Source organism: Palaemon carinicauda, chromosome 31 (genome assembly GCF_036898095.1).
Source record: "Palaemon carinicauda isolate YSFRI2023 chromosome 31, ASM3689809v2, whole genome shotgun sequence".
Classification (NCBI taxonomy): domain Eukaryota; kingdom Metazoa; phylum Arthropoda; class Malacostraca; order Decapoda; family Palaemonidae; genus Palaemon; species Palaemon carinicauda.
This window is the reverse complement of record NC_090755.1, coordinates 28,572,890-28,585,565: the sequence shown is the minus strand read 5'-3', so window position 1 is coordinate 28,585,565 and position 12,676 is coordinate 28,572,890. Positions and strand designations below refer to the sequence as shown.

Sequence of the window (12,676 nt, the reverse complement as noted above, 5' to 3'; positions counted from 1 at the left end):
CCCTGCTGCTTCTTTCGGTCGCCTTGGATGACCGCGGAGGTAGCAGCAGTAGGGGATTGAGTATTATGAAGCTTCATCTGTAGTGGATAACAGGGGAGGGTGGGCTGTGGCACCCTAGCATTACCAGCCGAACTCGGTTGAGTCCCTTGTCAGGCTGGGAGGAATGTAGAGAGAAAAAGTCCCCTTTTTTCATTTGGTTGATGTTGGCTATCCCCCAAAATTTGGGGGTAGTGCCTTGGTATGTGTGTTATTATTATTATTATTATTACTTGCTAAGCTACAACCCTAGTTGGGAAAGCAGGATACTATAAACCCAGGGGCTCCAACACTGAAAATAGCCCAGTGAGGAAAGGAAGCAACGAAACAGAATATTTTGAGAACAATGTCATTTAAATAAATGTTTCCCATGTAAACTATAAACACTTTAACAAAACAAGAGGAAGAGAAATAAGATAAGAGTAGTGTCCCTGGGTGTACCCGCAAGCAAGAGAACTCTAACCCAAGACAGTGGAAGGCCATGGTACAGAGGCCATTGCACTACCCAAGACTAGAGAACAAAGGTCCTCCAAGTAGAGTGCTTACCATAGCTGAAGAGTCTCTTCTACCCTTACCAAGAGGAAAGTGGCCAATGAACAATTATAGTTCAGTAACCCCGTGGGTGAAGAAGAATTGTTTGGTAATCTCAGTGTTGTCAGGTGTATGTTCTTTTGAGGATATGAAATAATAATTCCCTTTCTGTGATTACCAAAGATTTAAAATATTTATTTTTTAAATTGATTTAGAACCAGGTGACGGAGTATTTACTACCTATATTCATACGATTCCTCCAAGTCTCCGTTTAATGTGTTTACCGTTTACAATTACTGTACATTCTACCCCTTAGGTCTCTATATGATAGTTTATGTCTCTATTAACAAATATATCTTTAGGTCTTGGATAAGTATATTTGTTAGTGTGCGAATATTATACGTACACATTATGGTTCCATCTCATGTCTCTTCAATGTGATATAGAAATATTAGACTTGTAGGTTACTTCATAGAATAAGTCAAAGTTTTAGGTTAACTTTAAACAATTTATTGATAGCTCCATCACTGGAGTATGGATGGTTTGGTCGGATGACCATTCCGTTTGAAAAGATGAATAGAACTGCTTTACAATAAGCTCACGCCGATAACGTAACGTTAGCTATCACAGCATTTCATATAAATACAAAGAGAAATGATCACGTAGCCTTATGGCCGGAAGTCAGGTGATTCCGGTAGGGATCAATAGGTCAACTGTTTCTCACGAGGCGTTGTGACATGTTTACAAGACATACATAAATGTTTACTCATGCAATGCTTTCCAAGTATTGCTTTAGCATGGTCTATTTTCACATCCTGTTATGGCTGCTGTCACACTCCCAACTCTCCAATGATCCCTTGGGTTATGGGTTTATAAATGTATACATTACATATTTACTGCCTCCATATTTACACCATTCCAGTCAAGTCTCAGGTTATTATATTTAGCAACCGAATTTACACTAAACCACTCTGTCTTTGTTTAGTATTTTTACTCTAGATTTACAAGATTCCCCTGAGGTTTCAGTTTTGTATATTTACTGTCTTTACTTATGCGATACCCCTCAGGTCTCCATGTAGTATTTTTTATCTTTATTTGTACGATATGGCTCTGGCCGGTTTTTGGTGTATTTATTGCATTCATTTACATGCTACCAGTTAGATTTCCATGTAATAAATTTACTGATTTTAGTTTATTTGTTGTCTATATTTACAAATCCCACCAAGTCTGCATCTAGGATATTTACGGCCTACTGTATATCTACTGGGTATTCCTCACGCCTACAAGTACTTTGTTACTGCTTTTCCTGTATTTACACAAGAACTATCTGGTCTATGTACTATAATGAAGTACATGATACCTTCTGGTTTTCATAGTAGTATATTTATATTTTGCGTTTACACTACCCTTTATGTTTTCGTGTACTATATTTACTCCCTGTGTCTACAGAATACATTTCAGGTATATTTACTTCCCTTTTTTACAATACTCTTCAAGGGTTTGCTGAGTATATTTACTGCTTATATATACTCCATACCCATCAGACCTTTATGCAGTGTATGTTACTTATATTTATTTGTTCTTTATAGTATATTTACTGCCTATCTATCTAACGACCTAGATGCCATGTCCTCGGCGTGAGCTGTCAATTCCCTCCACCTGGTCCTGTCTCTATCTGTGTATAAATTGTTCAGCTGTTACATTCTCATTTGCATCCTCCAGTAAGCTGTCCAAAAACTTTTGCCTTTGCCGGCCTCTTGCTCTTCTCACCTCTATCTTTCCCGTATTGCACAAAAGTTCTATCTCTTCTTATTACATTTCCCAGAAATTCCATCTGCCTCCTCCTTATCACTTTTAGAAGGCATCTCTCCAGATTCACTATTCTCAGTACCTCCTCATTTCTTACTCTCTCAGACCATGTGATCGTCAAAATTCTTCTGTAATACCATAATTCGTTTGCATTTTTTTTTTTTCAAGTTCTTGTTTGAAGTCCACTTCTCTGAGCCATAAGTTTTTATTTCTCTAACTCTTTTGAATTCCTATCCTGTTGTCTGTCAAAAGGGTTTTCAGATTATTGAAGGAATGTTTTGTTTATTGCAAGATGTAATTAAGAAATAGAAAAAAGAATACTGAAGATTACTGCCTATATTTGAACGATACTCGTCACTTTTCTATTTGGTATTTTACCTCCTATTCACACGATATATCTAGTATATTTACTGCCCATATTTACACGATGTTCACAAGGCCTCTGTGAATTATATGTAATTGCTATATGTTCATTCAACACCACTCATTTCTTATTGTTGTAATTTTACTGGATGTACAGATACCACTCTGGACTCGTGTTGAAAATTTTCCGCCGATATTTACTCAATGTCCCTCAGGTCTTGCATACTATATTTACTCCCTATAATTACACAATATCCACATATATATATTTATTTAATTACTGCCTATATATAAGCAATATACATTATGCATTATGATTTTAGGTTCCCCATTAGTATATTTAGTGCGTGTACATGATACCCCATGGGTCTCGGTGTAGCCTAGTAATGACTCTATTTCGACTATCATTTAGCTTTCCCTTTATTATATGTACAGCCGATATTTACACGACACACAACGGCTATCCGCGTAATATATTTACCACCTATATCAAAATGATACCTTCACTTTTTTTTTTTTTAAATCCTATTATTTTGTTCATGTCTAATATAGATACCTTGAATTTTTGTATCTGACGTGACTAGATATTTTATTGCTTATAGATCGATTAATTGTAAGTGTAAGCGCATATTTTCTCCTTAGTCAAACACGAAGTACTCATTAAACACATTTGTGTCTTACACATTTGAGATTTAGTCCATCCAGCACAGTGTGTAGGACTAGATCATAAGATTTATCTTTTTGAACGTTTGTTAGCTATCAAGTGTTATATAATTTTCTTTTATTCTTAGCAGTAGTTATATTTATTGGTTATTACCTTATGAACTTGACCGTTTCATTTGAATGCATATACATTACGAATGATATTGATTGTATCAATAATATTTATTTTTATAGATTTTTTTTTATTATTCCAAAGCTATTCAAGATAAATTCTTATGTCTATAAAGTATTTGCATGAAATCGTATGAATATGATTAAAAACACTTGCAAACTTTAGATACTAGGTCATGTAAGATCTTTACGACCTAGGATTGGTATAATTGTTGTCGAAGTTATGTTAATGGAAATTAGACTTTTAATTTATTGATTGAAAGGTTTCGTTTAAACTCGAGTGGTAAAGCAGGTGTAGTTTTGAAAATTAGGTTATGATTATTTTCAATATATATATATATATATATATATATATATATATATATATGCATGTATGTATGTTATGTATGTATAAATGTATATACATACTCACATAAATTCACACATTTATATATATATATATATATATATATATATATATATATATATATATATATATATATATATATATATATATATGTCACGTTCCTCATATTCTCATTTCCAGATTTAAAACCACCTTCCGAGCATTGCGAACTGTACCCTCAATGGCCCCAGTTTTCTTACCACTTTAGTTCTTAATTTATTCGTCACCAGCTACTGCAGATAAATGATGCAACACCAACGGGAAATGACACTCAAGAATGAATAGTAATACATTTATAAACAGCTGAAGTATAAATTAAAATAACACTTTACACTTTGGTTGGGTAAACCAGACTGCTCTAGATTTAAACAAATGGGAAAAAGTAAACTTATAAGCCTAATCAGGGATTATGTACAATATATACAATTTATTGCCGATTTAGTGAAAACTAGATGGCGCTGGAGCGTTTGCTTAGCAATGGCTAGATGGCGCTGGAGCGTTTGCTTAGCGATGGCTAGATGGCTCTGGAGCGTTTGCTTAGCGATGGCTAGATGGCGCTGGAGCGTTTGCTTGGCGATGGCTAGATGGCGCTGGAGCGTTTGCTTAGCGATGGCTAGATGGCGCTGGAGCGTTTGCTTAGCGATGGCTAGATGGCACTGGAGCGTTTGCTTGGCGATGGCTAGATGGCGCTAGAGCGTTTGCTTAGCGATGGCTAGATGGCGCTGGTGCTACAGAGAAGTAGTCCAAATAATATTCTCGTAATATTCCCCCTTGGTTAGAGACTGCTTATCTGTTGGAAAATTACAATGTATAACTTTTATTCTAGACTCAAAGTACTTTCTCTTTCATTCGAAACATGGCATCTGCAATAGTATTAGCTGTACCAGGTATTCTCACTACTTTAACATTTGATGACGAAAGGATATATGATCATCTAAGTAATTTAAGGTAGGACAGCCTAGCCTTCTCCAAAAAACAAAGTGGTAAGTGGTCAGAAAATATGATAGTTTCTTTCTGTCCCTCAATGTATGGTTTAAAGTGAAGTATGGCAGAAACTATGCTGTATAACTCCTTCTCTATAGTAGGCCAGTTTAACTGTGATCCAGTGAAGCATCCCGAGTGGTAAGCCACAGGAAAAAGTTGATGCAAGTGAGGCAGGGTGTCGTCATCATTGCCAATATTCTGCAGTAACACGCTACCATGTCCATAATTACTGGCATATACTTGAAGATAAAAAGGTTTATCAAACTCTGGTGCACTAAGAATAGGATAAGATAACATTAATAATTTCAGTTGGTGAAAGATTTCTTTATGACGATTAGTCTATTCAAATTTTTTCTTGCTAGAGATAAGTTCAAACAATGGCCCCGTAATACTAGAATAATTTGGACAAAATTTGCTATAGTATCCAGTCATACCCAAAAATGTATGTAAAGACTTTTTGTCATGGGGTGTTGGATATACCAGTATAGATCTAATATTAACCTCTTTAGGAAATACCTTACCATACCTACTTCGTGACCTAAGTAAGTTACAGTAGCCTTACAGAAGTTACTCTTAGAAAGATTTATGGTAAGATTAGCTGCTCTTAATCTTCTAAAAACTTCTTCCAGGAGTTGGAGATGTTTTTCCCAAGAGGAGGTTGCTATCACAATGTCGTCCAAATATGCATATACTCCTTCAAGTCCTTGAGTCACTGTCTGGATCATCTTCTGGAAAGTAGATGGGGCGTTACACATTCCAAAGGGCATGGCATTATATGAAAAGTCCAAAAGGCACTATAAAAATTGAAATATCTTTAGCTCTCTCTGTTAGTTGAATTTGATAATATCCTTACATAAGGTCAATCTGAGTTAAGTATTTAGCATCACTAATGGCATCTATGATATCTACTATTCTAGGTAATGGATAAGAGTCTTTAAGGGTAACTGCATTTACTTTCCTATAATCTGTGCATATCCGATATTTGCCATTGGGCTTCTTCACCAACAAGCAAGGAGAGGCCCACGGAGAGGAACTTGGCGAAACCAGATTGTTTGCCAGTAGATAATCCACTTCCTCTTTCAGAATAGCCAGTCTGTTTTTATTAACCCTGTAGTAGGACTGTCTTATAGGTTGCACATCAGTCTGGATAGCAACATCATGTTTCACAATTGTACATTTTCCAGGAGTATCCGAACACAGATTGTTATATTGCTGAATAAGTTCTACCATTTGTTTCTTTTTGTTATCTGCCTCAAGATCCAGGTAGGGAGGGAGGGACTGTAGGATTTGCGAGTTCTCAGAGTCCTTTCATGACATCACAATTTCATCCGATAAAGATTTTTCTGCAACAGAATTATCAGATTCCATTAGTGGTTCAGACTGTACAACAGTAAGGTTACATACTTCCTTTGATGGCGATCTTACAAAAGGTTTCAAAAGATTTACATGGACTACCCGAGAAGATTGTCTTTTATCTGGAGTCTTAATGAGGTAGTTAACTTTAGAAATTCGTTTAGCAATTACATAAGGTCCCATGAATTTCTCACGTAATGAATTACCAGGAATGGGATGATACACTAATACCTCATCACCAACATTAAAGCTTCTTACCTTTGCTTTCTTATCATACAGATGTTTCATACCTTCCTGTGCAATTTGTAGATTACTTTGAGCAAATTGCAGAAGCTTACTCAATCTCTGATTCAGTGAAGCAAGATATTTCGATGCATCAAACTCTTCTCCCTTTCTACCACCCTGAAGAATTCTCTCCTTAATAGAAGCGAGTATGGTGCTTGGTCTTCGTCCAAACATAAGTTCGAAAGCACTGATGTTAGTAGATTCATTGCGAACAATACGCAATACATACATTAATAGGTCTAGATCTTCATCCCAGTCCTTTCCCGTCTCGAAGATATACTTCCTTAGTAAAGCTTTCATTGTCTGATGAAATCTCTCTAGGGCTCCATTGGTCTGAGGATGGTAAGCCGAGGCCAGAACATTATTAATTCTAAACAGTTTCAATGTATCTCTAAAAACCTTACTGGTAAAATTTGTTCCACGATCACATTGTATCTGCAATTGTTTAACAACTGTTTTTGATGCTATATTACGTATTGGAATGGCAATAGGAAACCTAGTAGTGGACATAGTATAGACAATATATACTCCTTTCCTTTACTAGTTCTATTTAAGGGTCCTACACAATCTATAATCACTTTATCAAAAGGAACTTTTGGTACAGTAACAGGTATTAATGGTGCTGGAGGAACAGACTGATTGGGTATACCTACCAGTTGACATGTCGAGCAAGCATTTACAAAGTTTCTTACGTCCTTTTTCATACCTAACCAATAAAAATCTTCTGCCAGTCGCTGATAAGTTTTGGTGATTCCTAAGTGACTATCCACCGAGTGTGCAATCTCTAGAAGGGCTTTACGGTGCAACTCTGGAACCACCAGTTGCTGTTTGTCTCCCCAATTGTCTTCATAACGCAGTTTAGGCGAACAAAAATGTCGTAGAAGGATTCCCCTTTCCTTATAAAAGTAAGGAGACTTCTGATCCTTCTCTGGTTGATTGATCACCTTCCCAAATAATGACTGTAAAGATTCATCTTTAAGTTGGTCATTAGCAAATTTATTAGGAATAATATCTAGTAGTTTAATGGCATTTTCAACCTGTTCAGAAGCACAATTTGAAAGATTTAGGTCAGGATTATTAGTAGTTGTTCTTTTAGACCTGATTACCACCTGGCATTGTTTTTCATTAACCTCTGGAGAGGTAATTAGTAAATTGCTAAAAACTGTCCCGTGTGCCAAGTCATTGCCAATCAACACATCAATATCCCTGCATGGAAATTCCTTGTCATTTAAGGCCACTTCTACTGATCCGTCATAGTATGGGCATTTCATTTGTATAGTTACTAATGGAAACACAGTTTCATGTGACAAATCTGAGACTGCTACATACTTGCCTATAGCCTTTGCTAATCGTTGAAGTTTTGGGCTGATGAAAGTTTGCTATGAAGCAGTATCACGCAACATAGTAACCGTTTCGTCCCCAACAGTTCCTTTGCATTTGAATATATCAAAATCAGTCTCACTTTCTACACAAAACATAACTTTCTTACCTCCAGGTGAAGTTACGTTAGAGGCCGGATGTCCTGTATTCGGAGAAGTGTGTTTGATTGGAAAATTCTCCAAAGCTTTAGCTTTCTGCCGAGATTGAGCTACTCTGCATTGAGGCTTATCACAGTCTTGGATCAAATGACCAGTAGTCCTGCAAAAAGTACAGTAAATATCTTCCTTTATCATTTTTAGACTGACCCGAGACCGTATTTACCCATCTAGTCTTGTGAATAAGAAAATACTCATCTGCCAATATTGCTGCTTTCTTAGGAACCCTTTCTTGTCTTTCTTTGATGTACATTGATATGTTAGCAGGAATTTTCCGAAGGAACTCTTCCTAAACAATTAGTTCTTTAAGCTTTTCAAAGGAAGTAACATTTTCTTTATCAATCCATTTCTCAAACAGCTTAACTTTTAAAGTAAAAAATTCCAAGAAAGTTTGCCCAACCCCTTAAGTTGAAATTCTGAAATTTTGCCTATAACCCTCTGGAGTAATACTGTAGGCATCTAACACTACTTTCTTTAAGATTTCGTAATTTCTTTCTGTAATAATTTGAGCACAAACTGAAGCTGCCTTACCTTTAAAGGAAGTCCTAATTAGTAACACCCATTCAGTCTTAGGCCATTTTAATGAAGCGGCAATATTTTCAAAAAATGAAAAGAAGTTCTCTGGGTCCTGTTCATTAAAGATGGGAATCAATTTCCTGGCTTTAAACACGTCAAATTGCTCTGGAAAATCTTTCTCTGCTTTCCTTTCACTTAGCCTTATTTCTACCAGTTGTTGTTCTAGTTCCAGTTTCTTCTTATTATCAATTTCTTTTTCGATTGCTAAATTTTCTAGACGAATCTGTTTGCCTTGTCTTAAACTTTCTAACTAAACCTTTTCGACTTCAATCTTCATTCTCTCTCTCTTTCATGATCTCTAGTGAAGCTCTTTCTTTAGCTATTTCAGCTTCAGCCTTCTCTAGTGAAGCTCTTTCTTTAGCTATTTCAGCTTCAGCCTTTGCTCTCTCTAACTCTATCATTAACTTCATGGTCTCAGCAGTGGGTTGAGGAGCTTTCTCCAATGCTAAAGGCCATACCTTTTTTGCTTCTTCCTCCGATATATAACCCTTAACGACTAACTTTGTTAATACCAGTCCCAGAATCTCTTTCTTAACTGCACCTGCAGGAACAACAACGTCGTGGTCTGCCGCAAGTTTCAGTAACTCTGCCTTTTTAGCATACCTCAATGCTCCTAAATGCACTTTAGGGTCTACTGCAAAATCTAATGCATTAAATGACATATTGGCAACTATGATATATACCTATCCTCAGCACATTTATGGTACAGTTTTGATATCCACAAAACAATACAAAATATTCAATAGCAAATAAACATTCAACAATTCGTCAACATGTAACTATTAAGTAACCAATAGAAAAGATATGTGATATAGAGTTGGAAGATTGATAAGGGTTAGCTACTCCCTAGTGAAGAACTTTCATCAAATATCACTACAAAAATGAAGGCTTGTTTGCCTTTGTGGCTTTCAAAAGCCAATGGAAGTGACCTAGATCAATACTAGGATGGCCCAAAAGAAGCGTTGATACCTCATAAAATATGGTTAAATGGGTACGTAACTATAGTATGCTAGTGAACACTTTAGATATTTAGCATAGCTTAAATACCTGATAATAATTGATGAGCCTGGCTTACCCAAGTGCTGTATGTGGTCCTCCCGCTGGTGCCACAATCATTCATCCACAATAACTGTTGATACACAAATTACAATGTTACTCAAGGTGGTCTAATTCTGTTAAGGATTTTCACAGCACAAAATTTAAATTACAATAACAAATTGGGCAATTTGGGCACTTAAACTATATAATATTATTAACATTCACAATGAATTAAAATTAACACGATCCCGGTCAAGCCCCAACTGTCACGTTCCTCATATCCTCATTTCCAGATTTAAAACCACCTTCTGAGGAATGCAAACTGTACCCTCAATGGCCCCAGTTTTCTTACCACTTCAGTTCTTAATTTATTTGTCACCAGCTACTGCAGATAAATGATGCAACACCAACGGGAAAAGACACTCAAGAATGAATAGTAATACATTTATAAACAGCTTAAGTATAAACCAGAATAACACTTTACACTTTGGTTGGGTAAACCAGACTGCTCTAGATTTAAACTAATGGGAAAAAGTAAACTTATATGCCTAATCAGGGATTATGTTCAATTTATTGCCGATTTAGCGAAAACTAGTCGGCGCTGGAGCGTTTGCTTAGCGATGGCTAGATGGCGCTGGAGCGTTTGCTTAGCGATGGCTAGATGGCTCTGGAGCGTTTGCTTAGCGATGGCTAGATGGCGCTGGAGCGTTTGCTTAGCGATGGCTAGATGGCGCTGGAGCATTTGCTTAGCGATGGCTAGATGGCGCTGGAGCGTTTGCTTGGCGATGGCTGGATGGCGCTAGTGTGTTTGATTAGCAATGGCTAGATGGCGCTGGTGCTACAGAGAAGTAGTCCAAATAATATTTTCGTAATAATATATATATATATATATATATATATATATATATATATATATAAAATAATCAGCTGTTACTAGTTCAATGCAGAACAAAGGCCTCAGACATGTCCTTACACTTGCGTTTGTTTATTGTCTTTCTGTGCCAGTCCACGCCCACAAATTTTCTTGTTTATCAATCCATCGTCTTCCTTCCTTTTACAATGCATAGGGATCCATTTTATTATTCTCAATGTCTGTCTATTTAGAATATCCCCTACTTTATATATATATATATATATATATATATATATATATATATATATATATATATATATATACACATACCGTATACATGCATATATATGTATATATGTAAACACACACACACACACACATATATATATATATATATATATATATATATATATATATGTATATATATATTTATATATAGTGTTTTTATAAGGCTTTTGGCAGACATTTCACCTGGATTTAAAACATTGCCACATTTTGATGGATCAAGAAAAAAAGGCGTGGGATGAGAAACCTAATCCCTAGACGTCTAGAGTCTCGCCAAGGAAACGGAAGGTTTTATCCCTGTGATGACATCCCCTCCTAGGGCCAAAAGGGCTTATCGTGAAAGTGTCTACACTATATGAATTTCTTATGGAAAGTTTGTGACCATATTTCAATTTTTTCTATCAAGAGATTTATAACATTTATTTGCCTAGAATCATTCGTAGTTTATACTTATTGATATTTTTTCTTCTTTCAGGTATGTTGGGCCAGTGAGTGAAGTTGGTGGTTGCTTAGAATTCGGTAAAGTCTATTATGAGTACTCTTAAGTTGTATTGTTATGTCATGGAATTCAAGTAATGAATTAATGTATGTGTATATATATATATATATATATATATATATATATATATATATGTGTGTGTGTGTGTGTGTGTGTAAATATATACTGTACGTATGATTATTAGGAAAACATTGGCGGAACAGTTATGATAAAATGAAATGAATCAAAGAAATTACCGCCAGCTTTAGCAAGGTTCACGCCCGAGATTATAAATAAACTAGGTAAATACGAGGATTCCTGTAGGAAATACGTTGAAGCAAATAATGCAGTTACATTATATATATATATATATATATATATATATATATATATATATATATATATATAGTGTACGTGCATATGTATCTACATACAGTATACATATATATTCATTTAGTATATGTATATATTTACATATGTACATATTCACCTGTGTGTACAGTATGTGTGTGAGCTGCAACAGAGAGGTCACTCTTACTAGGTCGTATTTGTAATAACCACGGTGGAAACTCAACCTTTCAAGTTTCTATAACATTTTGGATATGCTTGTCAACAGCCTTAAATCTAAATAAAGATTAAGAGATGGATTTTTTTTTTTATTGTATTTAAGGATTTGTTTTTAGTAAGAAGGGTATTCAGATAATTAGGATTTCGGAAAGCTAAAAGGACGTTCTGATATATATATATATATATATATATATATATATATATATATATATATATATATACACATACATACATACCTACATATACACATATACACACATATATAGATAGATGGATAGATAGCTAATTTTTGCAGTATTAGTATAAGGTATTAGGTTGGTGAAACCCCATATCCACGACGGTTTGTTATCATTTATGCCATAGAGAACGTTAATGTCACAATATATACCTTTCCTGGTATCCCATTGGAATGAAAATTATGGGAATAAGTATTTTTTCCAATACGTTTGTTTTTTCATTTTTTATTTTTTTATTCGCTCTGAAAGACCTCCCCGATTCTAGTTTCTGGCCATTGGCTTAAAATCCTTAAATCCAAACCTATATATCCAGTTAGCAATTATCTTATGGAGGTACTGAGGGAGGATGCATTTTACTAATTAGAGTATGGTCAACCAATCTATTTCCAGGTGCCTTTCTCCTTTTTTATAAGCCATAAAATTCAATATACTCCTTAAACGTAATATACAATATTTTCTATGTAATGTAATCACTTCGTGCACTATAAACTATTAATTCACATTTCACAAACTTTAAAACTAACACCA

The 12,676-nt window shown here is 35.3% G+C and overlaps 1 long non-coding RNA gene across 2 annotated transcripts in view; it reads left to right on the top strand.

The window, feature by feature from the left end:
- Positions 1-12,676, top strand: part of LOC137624907 (uncharacterized) — a 481,276-nt gene that overhangs the window by 88,548 nt on the left and 380,052 nt on the right. The window contains exon 2 of one of the 2 annotated variants that reach the window (XR_011040784.1): positions 11,343-11,395. The exons of the other annotated variant lie outside the window; for it this stretch is intronic. This is a non-coding gene — a long non-coding RNA (uncharacterized lncRNA). Of the gene's footprint in view, positions 1-11,342; positions 11,396-12,676 lie in introns of those variants that run through there. 2 annotated transcript variants of the gene reach the window in all.